Source organism: Cyrtonyx montezumae, unplaced genomic scaffold (assembly GCF_038088225.1).
Source record: "Cyrtonyx montezumae isolate F1298 unplaced genomic scaffold, pur_monq_1.0 scaffold_30, whole genome shotgun sequence".
In the NCBI taxonomy this organism is placed as follows: domain Eukaryota; kingdom Metazoa; phylum Chordata; class Aves; order Galliformes; family Odontophoridae; genus Cyrtonyx; species Cyrtonyx montezumae.
In genome coordinates, this window is record NW_027072035.1 from 10,900,545 (window position 1) to 10,915,742 (window position 15,198).

Below are 15,198 nucleotides of genomic sequence, written 5' to 3' on the forward strand. Positions count from 1 at the left end.
CTAAAAACTGCCCACTACAAAATAAATTGTTTACAAGGATGTAAATGATATAAATGTACATATATTTTCCTTGAAAATCTAAAAAAAAAATCCATGTTTTAGTACATAAGTAACAAAGAGCTCACAGATAAGTAGGACTTAGCTGTATGGTTCACAGAGTGCAATGTAATCACAGAGCAACAAACTAATAGTTTTGTATATTGAAAATATTTCAATATTTTAATGTTATTTTAATATTTTAATAAAAATGTGTCACAAGTTTAAAGGGATACCATAGCCAGAAGCTAAACAATCTGGAATTGAATTTGCTAATAACTGTGTAATAAATAAAATCACAAAAGCTCAGTAGGAACTTATACTTTGTTCCATGTTTAAGTCCATAAGGTGAAACAAGGTATTTATTTAAAGAATATTATTTAAAGAATACTGCTTTTTCATGGACTGTATCTTCTAAATAGAGGTCATACAGACCAGCACAGATACCTGGTGGGCTTTTAAATGCAGAATGGATTTAACCCCTCAGGATTGTAATTCCCTGCAATGTATATATATATGTACACACATTCCTTGCAATTGTGTACACACAAATGTGTTACAATAATAATAGTCAAGTCTCACTGTATGAAGTTTTGGATGACTGCTTGTTAAAAATCCTTCCCCCCCTCAACCAGAACTTGCTTCACCACAGGTTAAATTCTGTGAATGCAGAGATAAGGCTTTCAGGAAGCAACATACCTACAGAACAGATGTGCCTCCTTTCTCCAGCTTGGACCCAGGACCACCAGCTACACAGTTTAGACGATCAAGATAATGAAACTGCATGCACTGAAATCTTGAAACCACACAATGCTATCACACAGTTGAAGTGTGTAACACTGCAACTCTTTTTAAGTCTCAGGCTGGAGTTAAAGCACGACAATGACTACAGCTACATTTTCTATTTCAGATGCCAAACCCTACAGATAGGTAAAGGGAAAGCTTTAAATGACCAAAACTATAAGTTCTCTGTAGGTGCTAAGTGTACTAAAAGAGTATATTTACCAGTATATATACCCAGTACTTCAATCTTGTATTAAGATATCTTCCAAGATCCCCAAGCAAGTCAACTAGAACACTAGCCTCCAACATTTGAGTTTCAAGGAAAACCACGAAAAATAATTAGAACTTTCTCAAGATGGCTTGCATATTTAGTTGACTTACATAGAAGAGTTATAAAAGAGTGATAACTAACATAGAATCCTCAGCTAGAATTTATATTTTAATGTTAAAAGTCAAATCATTTTAGTTTAAATTCACCTCATAATGAGCGTTCCTAATTGAACTTGAGCAACCAAGGCATGCTATTTTACAGAAGTAAAAATCTCAAAATATTACCATGACAAATTTTGTGCTGAGATTCCAAGAATTTTAAGCACTTTCCAGTATAATGTAAAGGGGTTATTTCTCAAGCTAATTACTCCAGGGGGCAGAGCACAGAAATCTACACAATAGATATCTGTTCTGACATGGATGACACAGTAGGAAAGATCTGAAGTCATTGACAAAATCTCTTCTGTCACATGAAGAAAGTCCTGCTGCAGTAATAAAGCTGTCAGAAACTAAAATGCTCTTAAGACTATGGATGAATTGTGCCTTTCTCACTTCCTGCTTTTTTTTTATTTCACTGAATTTTTTACTTTTTCTTGTGACCAAATATGTCTTATCACGCACACAAAAATGTAACACAGCATTCACTGCATGATAGTCATTCATCATGTGAGCAAACATGTACATGATTAAAGTCATCTGGATGAGTGATGCGCTTGGAATTGTTGTGTGCCCAGACATGCACTCACTACACAGAAGGTTACACCTACACTTCAGTCACAAACTAAAGCATGACTACAACCATCACGTTTAAGCATTTCCAGGAAAGGCTGTCCAGTATGTGTTTGCTAAAAGACAAGTGAGCTACAAATGCACAAGCCTCCAAGTCTACCTCTTGCAGATACTGTCATGTTCTTTTATTTGCTTTGTACCTCCCAAAGTGCAAATGTTTTCAGGAAGCTCCCTGATAGCATAGGTTAACTTTACTTTTCATCTTATACACCCAGTAACAGTCTAAAAGCTGGAAGCAATGTTGTTGCTTCAGATGAGAATCACGTCTTCAAGGACATGAGGCTTGCTTAACATAGGTTAATTCTGAGATTCTTGCAAAATAATATAACTTGAGACATACAGAGCAGAAGCCAGAATGATAAAAAGCACTATCCATGTATGTTTATTGTACAATTAATAACAAACATGAACAGAATAAAATCTTCCAGTGGTAGAGATGTAGGTCAAATGCCTGCATGGACAATTGTCTGCCTTTGCAAGAACTCCAACACTTGCAAGTCACAAGTCAGAGAAGCCTGAAGCAGCAAAAACTTCAGTAAACAAAGAACAAAATTGGATGTTTTTATGCTACCTACTCCCAGAGCAGTTGACATTAAAGGCATGAATATAACAGTGGAAAATAGATGCAAAGCTGCTTTTCATATTTCCAATACTCTTAAAAAAAATGTTAGATAAAACATTCAAAAACACCCAAGTAATTTTAATAATATATCAAATTATCACCATGCTTCACTGTCAACTACTTACAAGTCTTCCTTGATGCATCCACACTAGAATGCCATATGGACTCTTCTCTACCTTTGTATCATTGAAGGCCCTATTTCATAAGTAAAGAAAAGATCTGGACATCTTGCTTACAAGTAAAATTAAGAGAGACTTGGAATAGTAAAGACAGTCATGCACTTTTTCATGCAAATAAAGCAATACACAAATCCACTGGTTTTAGAGGAAGACAAAGTCTCTCTATTCAATTCTTTCTTTTCAGTTTCTAGCACTTGAAACATTTTTTGGAAAAGGCTTTACGAATCAAGTCTAGTTCTCAAGGTCTTAACAAAGACAGTTAGACATTTAATTAACAAGCCATCACTTAGACTGGCATCTAAATCTTTTGTCAGAGACCTAATTCCATGCCAATTCAAACATCCTATTAGTCTTATATTAACTAACTAGAACTCTCATAATATTCTGGCTACATGATAGCACTTGCATATATTAACACAATGGTAAGCAAAGTCTAACTGAATACAAGTACAGATCTACTGCGTACACAGTAAATTTTAAAGGATATTCTAATATCCTACAACAATATAATAACCACATTTATTTATGAGCTGGTACTGAGGCGCACTGTGTTTCCTGGTGACCCAGAAGCAATCAGAATGACACCCAAGTGAAAACAAGAACTGTTTCACTGATTCCAAACTGAGTTCCAGATCTTCAAAGTTTTTGGAGCTGATGGTGAACAATATTTAGAGATTTACACAATTGAATTTTGTATCATTATCCTATTTTGGCACTGAGGCATACTCAGTACATAGAATTTAAACTGAAGAACATAATACATATGAAGAAATAAGCTATATTTGGAACCAAAGGATAATGTTCAATAGCTAAAGTCCTTTTTCAGCTTATATTTCTATTAAGACCTCCTGTTTCCAAAGAAATCACATTAACAAAGTCCAAAAAGTAGAAAAATGTTAGAAGAAAACAGGAACTCCTGTTTTCTGTTCTTGCAATTGTGGAAATCTTAATTTCACAGAAGTCTGAATCACCACTCTACTTGACTGGGCTAGAATTAAGAGTCCTATAAAATGAAGGAGTTGTATTTGAACAGTTTGGATAATAGAGAACAAAATCCCAACACTTAATTTTGCTGAAATAGGGGAAAATATGAAAACCTCTAAAAAAAGTCAATTCAGTTTTGTGTTAAAAGCAACAATATGGAAGTAATACTGTCATTCTGTCAGTCTCAGAGCCTTGCCTCCACACTGCCTACTGATATTGCCTTTGTGGCAATGATAGGCACCAATTACACTGTCAAAATTACTGGCACCAAGTATGCTCACTCCAAAACTGTAAATAAGGCTACTGACACCAAAAGTAAGTTCTAAAATAAAAGTATTTGTTTTCTGTAGTATAGATTCTCATTTATTGCACTTGCTGACAGCCAACAATTTTACCAAAATTCATAACTAAATCTCTCATAATTAGTACAAATAAAGATGACTTTACAGGAACCCTTGGGTTTGCAAATTCTGTGGGAAACAGCTTAGAAAGAGCAGAGATTGTGAACACAGAACTTTCTGAGCAGCCAGTAAGAAGCTGCAAAAAAAATTTCAGTGACAATGCAAACATTTAACTCCAAAAACTCCATTATTCAAGGCATTTACAGTGCTTCCTTTGTGAAATGTCTAATTTGAATACCTAAACCTGTTTCTCCCTCACACTAAAAAACAAAGAACAAAAAGTTATAGTTCAAAACAACATCAGTCTTGTACACTTTCTAATACAGTAACAAATGACTGCATCTACTTAGCCCTTTGACTTCATGCTTTGTGCACCATAAATGGAAATTTTCTATTTCAGACAGTAAAGACAAGTTGGAGAATTCCTCCCTGAAGCAAGCACTGAGCTGGAAGAAGACTATAACAGAACTCACAGAATATACACTTCTCCTTAGGAATGGCTGTTTATTTTTCCTTCTGATGAAAAAACGAAGCACGTATCTAGCTGATGCCTTCACTGAGCTAGAAGATGAAACAGACAACATATTCACTAAAATACGTAAACTGCAACATGATACAAAGATCAAATTATCTACAGGATATATATTTGTAGCGAATAGGCAAGTATACTGTCATCCACTTCCTCAGGCCTTCACAAAGCATTAAGCAGAACAATACTTCAAAGTTTTGGAACTAGAACTCAGCATTTAATTGCACAAAAAAATGTTTTCAACTATATTTTCTAAAATGCACCTGATACTAGATGTATCTGTTTTGAAAATACCTACCGGAAAAAAAAAAATCAGTTTGACTAGCACAGATTAAACAAATGGACTCTGGCAGTATTACACTGAGATGTCAGCAACTTGAAGCCGAGTGGAAGTTTTTTTCAGGACTCACATCTGAACTTAAGCCTACATGGACAATGCTATTATGACATGCCATCACAATCACAGAATCAGATTGGGTTGGGAAGGACCACAGAGACTACTGAGTTACAACCCTTCTGCAATACACAGAGTTGCCAACCACTGCATCAGGCACTAGCTCAAACTGCTCAGGATCCCATCCAACCAGGTCTTGAACATCTCCAGAGCTGGGGCATCCACTGCTTCTCCAGGCAGCCAGTTCCAGCACCTCAACACATTCTGGGTAAAAAATTTCCCTGATATTTACCCTAAATCTCCCACACTTCAGTTTAAAGTTATTTCCCTTCCATTTGTCCTTCTACCACTACCTACCCATGTAAAAAAAAAAAAAATTCCTTGTGCATTCTCTTTAAATACTGGAACTCCAGAATGATGTCTCCCCATCTCCCCACAGCCTCCTTTCTCCAGATTGAAAAAACCTGGCCCCCTCAGCCAGCCTTCACAGAAGACAGGCTCCAGCACTCTGACCATCTCTGTGGCCCTCAAGTGCATCCATTCAAATAACTCCACATGTTTCTCATGCTGGTGGTCCTAAATCTGATTAATCCAGATATTTTCATAAGACACTACACACATACAATACAGCTTAGTAAGAATATGAAATTTAAATCAAACTATTTTGCTTTGTCTTCAAAAAGTAAATTTGTTTCACAGTCTAAAGAATCTCATTCTATAGAAAATACACAGAGCAATGGAGATAACTTTTGTTGAAAGAAGATCCAGTTAATTCATATGAATTTAAAAAAAATGAATGATTCTGCTTTCTAATAAAACATTTACAGATACTTCAGAACAGCAAGGAATGAAATTAACTATTTAATAAATTAGGCAATTCTGATTCCCAATTTTTAGATACATAAACATTTTTAATATTTAAACTAACAATGATAATTGAATGTTTCATTGTTTCTATTATCATTCAAATAGAAGTTGTTATATCACATTACTAGAAGTCTTGATCACAGGAGCAACTATAACAGTAACAAGTAAAATAGTGGACTCTTACATAACTGTATTCCAATGCCACTAAGGAAATATCAACATGATAAATCTATGACCTAGGATATCCTTCACATGTTCTCGAATATACCCAAAGAAAGTTACAAGAACATAACTACACAGCAGAGCATCCTAGAATTTGCATCTATCTTGTCAGTAGTTTATATACAAAACAAGCAGTAGATAAGACTGAGGTGAAAAGGTTATTCTATTCCCTCACACAGAACCTATATACACACAAAAAGAACTATTTCATTATGTAGTCCTAATACAATAGCACATGCTACTGCTCCTTAAGTTGTGAAATTTGGTCCTCAGGTGTATGCTTTAAAGAAGTAGTAACTAAAACTTACTCACTCATCAAATAAAAGCACTGAAATGCAGGTGCAGTTGTATACTCACCTCAGTTTTTCAGTGCGCTTGTTCTGTAGCACACTCCTCAGCCTCTCAATCACAATCTAACTGCTCTTAACCATCAACAGTTTTTCATATAATCTCCTTCATATACAGGCATAACTGGCATAAAAAACATCACAAACTGCACAAACTTGACATATCTGTTCTGAGGACAGAGCTCAGCTGCAAGATGAGATGCTCATCAAGAACTTAACATCCACAATGCTGCTCTACCAGCTACTTACAACAAACCATTATTACAGCTGCTGAATTACAAAGAGAACTGTTCTAATAGAGAAAGTCAAAGGTCATTACAAAGCATTTATGACAAACTGTTAGCTGAAAATTTTTTTTTATCATCATTGCAGGGCTGGAATGTCAGCTCACTTCATGCTGTGCTGCATTTCCTTTTTATTTTTTTAATACCCCTGGACTTCTAGGAAATAATTACAACACAAACCCAATCCTTCTGGTTCCAGCAATGTGGAGAGACTACTAGTAATAACTCTGTTGTGGTAACATTTTGTTCACATCAGAATGATGTTTCTGCAAGGATAACAAAGTAGCAACATGGACTCCGAACTTTGCTGCTGTATTTACCTAAGTACAAAATCTGTGTTCAAGTTCACAGTACTTTCACCAAACAAAACATAAATCAGATACAAGTCTGATGGGTAATTTCAACTAAAGCTATAAGAATACTACTCAGTATTACAGCACATTTGATTCTCACTACTATGTTTGAACCCTATTTGCCTGTTTACTCATACTAAGACTTTTCCATATTCCCAAAAAGCAGTAAAGAAAAATATTCCCATACAAGATATATGCCACAAGAGAAAACATGGAGTAGGAATCCACTTCAGTATATATAGTGACACCTCTAGGTCCTACTCTGTCAAGACTTCAAATGTCTTTTATTTGACAGAAGTCACTCCACTACTGAAACAGGAAGCTTTTCCTATAAATACAAACTCTAGCAAAAACTGTTAACAAAAGTCAGAGGAGCTTGGGGGCAATGTTTCTCATTTTTCAAAAGAATTTCAATTTAAATTAAAAAAAGATGAAATTCTTACTCAAAAAAAAAGCTGCAAAGTATGTCCAAGTTATAAAATAATATATAAATTCTAACTACATGTCAAGCTCTGAGATAAGAATAGGTACATGTAAGGAATACAAATGAGGTTCTGTTCAAATTCTATATATGTTAACTTGGAATTTTTCTCTCAATATATATTTGAGAAACAAATGCTTTGCATATATAACATTACAGTTTAAGAAAAGCACTGCACAGCTCCAAACAGTTTAACCAAAGCCCTTCAAGTGGAAGAACAGCCACAATACGGGATCTCCATAGCAAGTGTTTTAGAGAAGAGAAAAAGCTCATGTGATCTTGAAAACCTTATTCAGTTAATAAAAGGAGAGCTAACTTCACACAATTTATCCTTTCATGATTTCTTTGCACTCTTGTTACAGAACAATGAGAAGTTCTAGTTTCCTTCCAGTTCTCCCAACATGGCAGTTACTACAAAAAGGCCAGCCTATTAACAGGCAAATTCATCCAAAACTCAGTTCCCCACAGAATCTATTTAAAGCAACCAACACTCACAGCATAAACTGCATAAATAAGCTTTTTACTTACATCAAATTTCCAGAAAAAGTGCAACTTTCACAAGAAGAAAATTAATCTCACTAAACATTATGTGGTGCTTCACTGTGTCACAGGAGTGACGCAGATTCTACAACAGATAAAGAATAAAGACTTCATACTTACAGAAGAATTCACAATATTAAGAGGGACATCAGTCATGGTTTTATGATTTTTGGTACTGGTATTCCACTTCATAACATCATGTAGTGCATTTAGAGTTAAAGAGTTAATGCTCCAGCTCTGTGGATCATCAATAGTTCCAGGTATACCTGTCTCAGAAGAGAAGAACTACACTCCCCAGAGGACTCTGCGATGCTTTGCATTCTTACGTGTTTCCACTCAGAGGGAAAGATAAAAACTGTCTGCGGTCACGGGACGCTCTCTTTCCTTCGGGATGGACTCAGCAGTGGGTGCTCGCTGCCGTCCGCCTTCAGCGTTAGCGTAAGGCCTTCAGTTTATCGGACACTCTCTTGCTCATTTTATTTGATTTATTAGCTTCAATTCCAATTATATTATATTGTGTTATTTTGCTTTCTGATATCTTATTTAGTAAATTAGCTTTCCTCCTCAGATCATTGCCACTGTTTTGTTTCTAGGCCCTTTTCCCTTTCCTCCTTCCCTTTCCCAGGTCATGGGTCCGTGGGTCCCCCGCACCAATTGTCATGGAACTAGGTCAAACTAGCCCGTAAAACATGGACAAGATCATTACATTTATTTAACACAAGCCTAAATTATTTTTATTCTGGATTACAAAGTCTACCCAAGTAAGGCGTCTTTCTCCACAGATTAACATTATATCAATTTGTGATTCAAGTGCATCCAAGAAAACAGTACTTTTCATACACCTCAAAATGCTACTAATGTTCGAAAATTTTCATTACTTAGATTACCATTTCCATAAATAAAACTACTTCTTGCACTAACAACTAATTCAAAAGATACTCATTTGATTTTACTTCTCACCTTCTGAAAATCCACATGGATATAAAGGCAAAAAGAAGCCTCTCCACTCTCAAAGAACATTCACTTTTCTAAAATTTTCATTTCTACTAGCTAATATTTAAACAAGAAAATAAAAATGAAAATATTCATCGAGCTCTATTAATCTCTGGTACACAAGTCTGTTATATACTAGTCTGGTGATCATGACAAACAGGCAGTAGTAGAACTATTAGTTAACAGTAGAACTATTGTTACAGTAGCATATGGAGGTAATGAAACCTAACCATTTTTTTTCAACTGAAAAAATACTATCCTCATTAAACATTAGAGGTCTATAATTTCTGTATTTCCTGCCTGATAACTTCATTCTCCAGCTACAACTTAAACAATAAGATGCAGACTTTTAACTAAAAAATGTATGACAATTGTCCAGCAAGCAAAGTTCCACAACAGCACACAAGCTATTTTATCACTGTCTTAACAACACAAGTTGTAGTCAAAACTGAAGTTAATCAGAATCAAAATTGTAACAGGATTAGACATTAGATCATTAGAAGGGGAGTACGTGAAACAGGATTCAAAGCTAAGAGCACCTGTAGTACAACTTGAAGTGGATAGTGAAAATAATATGAATTTGAACAGCAAATTACTAGAGTATCTATTTGAAAATTAGTTACAACCATTGGATTCCAATTTCCAAGCTGAGTTCTTGCATATTCAACTTCATGTTGTTTAAACTCACAGTGGAGATATCAATGAAAACTTAGCTCATAAGATAATCGTTAAGATGCACTTTTTTCCTTCTCATATGAAAGGTTAGTGGTCTACATTATCCTCACCAAGTTGTTTATCTATGTAACTGCAGTCCACTCACCCACTGCTTACTCAGCCAACATCATAAATGTTACTAAAAAGGTGTCAACAGTTTACTGGCTGGTTTGGCCCGGTTCCGCGACAATTGGTGTGGGGGACCTACGGACCCATGACCTGGGAAAGAGGAAGGGGGAAAGGGAAAAGGGCCTAGAAACAAAACAGCAGCAACGATCTGAGAAGGAAAGCTAATTTACTAAATAAAACAATATAAAACAAAACACAATATAATGCAATATAATTGGAATTAAAGCTAATCAATCAAATAAACTGAGCAAGAGAGAGTGTCTGATAAACTGAAGGCCTTACGCTAACGCTCAGCAAGCACCCACTGCTGAGTCCATCCCAAAGGAAAGAGAGCGTCCCGTGACCGCAGACAGTTTTTATCTTTCCCTCTGAGCGGAAACACGTAAGAACGCAAAGCATCGCAAAGTCCTCTGGGGAGTGAGTTCTTCTCTTCTGAGACAGGTACACCTGGAACTATCGATGATCCACAGAGCTGGAACATTAACTCTTTAACTCTAAATGCACTACATGATGTTATGATGTGGAATATCAATACCAAAAATCATAGAACCACGACAAAAGGATACTATGAAAACTTAATCAGATACAAAGAAAAAAAGGCATTGCTTTCTATCCTCCAAGATAACAGTTCAAAGAATGTAAGGCCTAAACACAACAAAAAAACAATCCGCACATTGAGCTTCAGATAGGGTTAGTAAAGACAAAATTAATAGAATTCCACTGTATAATGCCACAAAATAACTTCCGTAGTTTAGTTTGCAGAATTATGAGATCCATAAATCAGTGCTATGCTTTCACATGCCACTCCTGATATTTCAGAATCCCCTACCATAACATATTTCTAAAAGCACATATAACACTCACATGAACAATTTACTAATTACTCAGCTGCTTAAAATAAGTTAACTGCTGTAGAGTAAATGAAGCTAGTTTGGGCTGTTCTAAGTTAAGAATTTTAGTCTAGTTAAAATTGATCAAACCAATTTTTTCCTTTCTTCTTCAATTATAGGATTAAGTTTCACTATTCAATTTAGTTTTAAACATAACTGGACAACTCCTTTACACAAAAGATTTAGATAAGAAGGTTCTAGCAGTCTATACAGAAAGTATATTTATATACACAAATACATATATATTTTTCAAAGCAGCCATGAGGTACCATCAACACAAAATATAGACGCTTGCTAAGAGCAATTAATTTAACAATAATACTAATTTAAATTGAGTATCTAAAGATTTGTGCACTCTATGACACAGCACATTGATGATGGCACTGCAGTTTAACAATCTAAGAAACTGCAACTGTGACATTAGTTACTTGACATTTTGTGCAACAGATGCTTGAGTATCCAAACTGAATGTACTTGAGCATGTATTTCATTGCATTTCTTAAGGCACATTTTTGTTCTCAATAGCATTTACTATGCATATTTAGAAATAAAATCATCAAGTATATTAGAAATTGAATTTAGAGAATTCTGGCTTGTTGCTTTCATTATACAATTCAGTATAAAAACTTATACCAAATAATCCATTTATGATTGCTTCTGGAATGTAATGCACTCAAGGAGCCTAAATACTCACTACTGCAAAGTTTTTCTTCCCCCCTCCATGGTGGAACTATTCTACAGTCCTCATCATAAATACAGGAAAAGACACATACCAAGAAACACTGAACCATGATCTCAAGGAACACAGGCCTGCCAAAGAGCTAAGTCACGATTCTGAACTTCAGAAAAGTAAAACTCCATCAGTTTAAGGAATTACTGGATGAGATTCCCTGAGAAGCTGTCCTTAGAGACAAAATAACAAAGCAGAGCTAGCAACTCTTTAAGGACACCTTTCTGGGCACAAAAAAGCTCTCCACCTCCCAAGCATAAGAAACTGAGCAGGGGAGGCAGGAAACTGTTGTGGCTGAGGAAGCACCTGCTGTTCAAATGAGGGAACAGAAGAAAAAGTAGTGGAAGCAGGGATGAGTAGCCTGGAAAGAGGTGTGAAAAATAGAAAGGAATTCTACAGGTACATTAATAAAAAAAATAAAGGCTAAGGAGACTGTACCCCTCTGATAAATGAGAAGGGAGAAATGGCAACAAAAGCCATCATATAAATAGGTAGGCCTTTTTACACAGTCTGATAGTGATAGGGCAAGGGGAGATTTATATTAGATGTTAGTAGAAAAATCTTCACTCAGAGGGTGGTGAGACACTGGCACAGGCTGACCAGAGAAGCTATGGATGCCCCATCCCTTCAAGTGGTCAAGAGCAGGCTGGATGGGGCCCTGGGCAGCACCATCTAGCGGGCACCAACCCTGCCCAAGGCAGGGGAATGAAACTGGGCAGTCTTGAAGGTCCTTTCCAGTCAAAGACATTCAATGATTCCTCAATCTTGTGACATTCTCTGTAAGATGAGTAATGATTTTTCTGTGTTCAGGACTGGATAAAACCATTTGGCATTCATACAAATTCCTTCAGATAAGATTACAGCACCTGAAAAGAAAAAGTTCTGCTCTTCTTTCAATTAGTGATCTAATCTTACTCAGCTCTCACCAAAACTTAAGTTACAACCACTTCCAAACTAGTGCTTTTTCACTAGTGCACAGAAAAAAAAAAATCCCCTGTTCACTTGGTAGTTGGAAGAAGTATTTATGTGAAATCAGCTTTCATAAAGCTTTAGTTTTTGAGAAGTTGAGTTTCCAGGACAGCTCTACAAAATGCTTGTCTTCCTAGTTTTACAGGCCACTACTATCACATTGTTCATAATTATTAAGGGAGGCAGGGCAACAGCAAACAAGTCATTACACAGTTGAGTAAATCTGCATCTCTGCTCCTCTATTACTCTGTGGTTACACTGTGAAGTCATCATTTACTCAAATCTGGACATTTTCTCCCTAAATTAAAACACTTCTGAAACTACAAACACCAGTAGAAGCTAGAATGACTTCGACAACTACTGTTTAGTCACACCTGTACATATCTACCCCTCACCTCAAGTCTCTTAACTTCTTGGTATGAAAGGAAGCAATTGAAAAAGCCCCTGCAGACTGAATATTAGACTGGCTTGGGACGGAAGAGATATCAAAGTCCATCCATGCCATGGGCAGGGCTGCCACTCACTAGATCAGACTGCGCAGGGCCTCATCCAACCTAGCTTTGAAAGTCACTGGGGATGGGGCATCCCCAGCTTCTCTAGGCAACCTGTTCCAGTGCTTTACCACTCTTTAAAGAATTTCCTCCTAAAATCTAATAAACACTCCCCCTTTTAGTTTAAAGCCTTAATTTCTTGTCCTATCTGCCTATCTAGAAAGCCAGTCTTCATCCTGGTTGTAAGCTTCCCTCAAGTACTGGAAGGCCACAATTATGTCTCCCTGGAGCCTTCTCTTTGATGAGAAAGGCTAACCTAACAGCTACAGAAAGGTTTTTGCAGGTTAAGGACTTCAAACCTTTTAAAGGAAGAGAGCTGATGAGCTCTTTCCCAGAACCAGTCAGTGGGCCTTGCTACCCCTGCCTTCCTATTCTGGCAGCATTTCAGTCACCAAGTCTCTGAATACTTTGGGGCAGATTTTTAAGTTCAACGCCGTGAAGTAAAGTCACACCACACAACACTACTGCTACTAACGGCTCTGCAACAACCCACGACCAGGCTTAGGGGAGAGGGGGGCCAACATCTAAAGGAGGCAGTCCCCACCCGGAGCGTGCGCCGCAGGCAAACAGCAAGCGGGGAGCAGGACCGCGCGCTTTAGGGGAGAAGGGTAGGAAGAGCTGCGGCCCGGGGAAGCGGGCAGGATACTCACCTGTCCGCCTCGCTCCGCCCGCCCGGCAGCGCCGCCGCGGCTCCTCGACGCGTCCCGCCGCGGACCCACGAAGCGGACCCCCGGGGCGGCCTCAAGCGGCGGCCGAAGGGCGCGCATACGCGGCGCGGTGACTGCTCCCCTCCTCACCGGCGAGGGCCGGACCCTGCCCCGTCTCCCCAGATCCCCATTCCCGCGGCGACCTACGGGCGGCCCCAGCCTCCTTCCCAAGCTCTGCACGGACCCAGCCCCCGCAGGACAGCCGTCTCCCCTCGGGCGCGCTGGGGCCCTCCGCCCGCCGCCCCGGCTCCCAGCCGCCCCCCTCACTCGCTACCCCGGACCACTCTCCTCGCCGCCATCTCGCCCGAGGGTAGAAGGGAGCGCGCAGGCTCAGACGAAGAAACCCCAGCTGCGGCGGCGAGGCGCATGCGCGGAGGCGGGAGGGCATCCGCCCCCGCCGGACGGCGCGCACCTGCCGGGGGGGCGCGGCCATCAGCGGGGCGGGGCCTGGCGCGGGAACGGGGCCGTACCGTGTGCCTCCGCCGTCTGATGGAGAGCCTTGCCCTGCCCACCTGCTGCTCCATGCCGTTTCCTCGGGTGCAGGGGTGCAGAAGTTGATGGTAGAACGGGATATGTGTGCCCTTAGCCCGCATCTGTGCCATCACCTTCCCCTGCAGGCAGTCTGGAAGGCCAGCGAGGCGGTTTCCTCTTGGAGCACGTGCTTCTCTATCAGCATGTACTCGTTGTGCTCAGTGATCACTGCCATAAGCACTGCTACTTGGCAGCAAAGAATAGTTAATCTCTGAGCCGTCCTCCCCAACCTCAGTCCCAAAGAAATCTTTACGCTAGCATTGCCATCCCGGAGCTCCTCACTGAGACTTGTTATGAAGCAATCTCATCAGGTTATAGGGACCTTTTTTTACACAGTTTGAGCATCCTTTGCAAGGCAGTCCTCAACTTTTTTTTTCTTAAGCCTTCCTCATTCCTGCTTAGATTGGATCTGGAATGTTTTATAGCTTTCTGTTCTCGTTAGGCCTGGACAAGCTCTGCCGTTTCGTTAGGATCAAAGCAATTTCCTTGCCAAGCATTCTCACATTCCTCCTTCACAGTCTGCCAAACACACTGTCAAACTGGAAGTCACTATAAACATTAATCAGATAATTCCAAAATCTAATACATTCTGATTAACAGATGAACCTGCATGATTTATGTTTAAATATTGTTTGTATTACTTACTTTAGTAATGAAAACTTCCTGCAATTTCAGCATCAGTTTTAGTAGTTTGTCTCCACTGTGTCCTGATTATCTGTCTTCCATTTCAAAAGCTACAAAATTGTATCCTACAAAGCATGACTGTGAATAGCTAAATATGATCTGATGTAATCTTGACCAGTAGAATGAAAATTAGCTTGATGAACTAATATTATCTGCTCTAAATGTTTTGTTCTCCATAATCATGTGATGTGTTATGCTACCTATGCCTTTTTGAAAGGC

General features: G+C 38.6%; 1 protein-coding gene across 1 annotated transcript in view; it reads right to left on the bottom strand.

The window, feature by feature from the left end:
- The window catches only part of APC (APC regulator of WNT signaling pathway), a 94,024-nt gene extending 79,961 nt beyond the window's left edge, over positions 1–14,063 (bottom strand). The window contains exon 1 of the mRNA XM_065744257.1: positions 13,708–14,063. The gene's annotated coding sequence lies outside the window, so the exon portion shown is untranslated. The remainder of the gene's footprint in view (positions 1–13,707) is intronic.
- Positions 14,064–15,198: the final 1,135 nt, after the last annotated feature.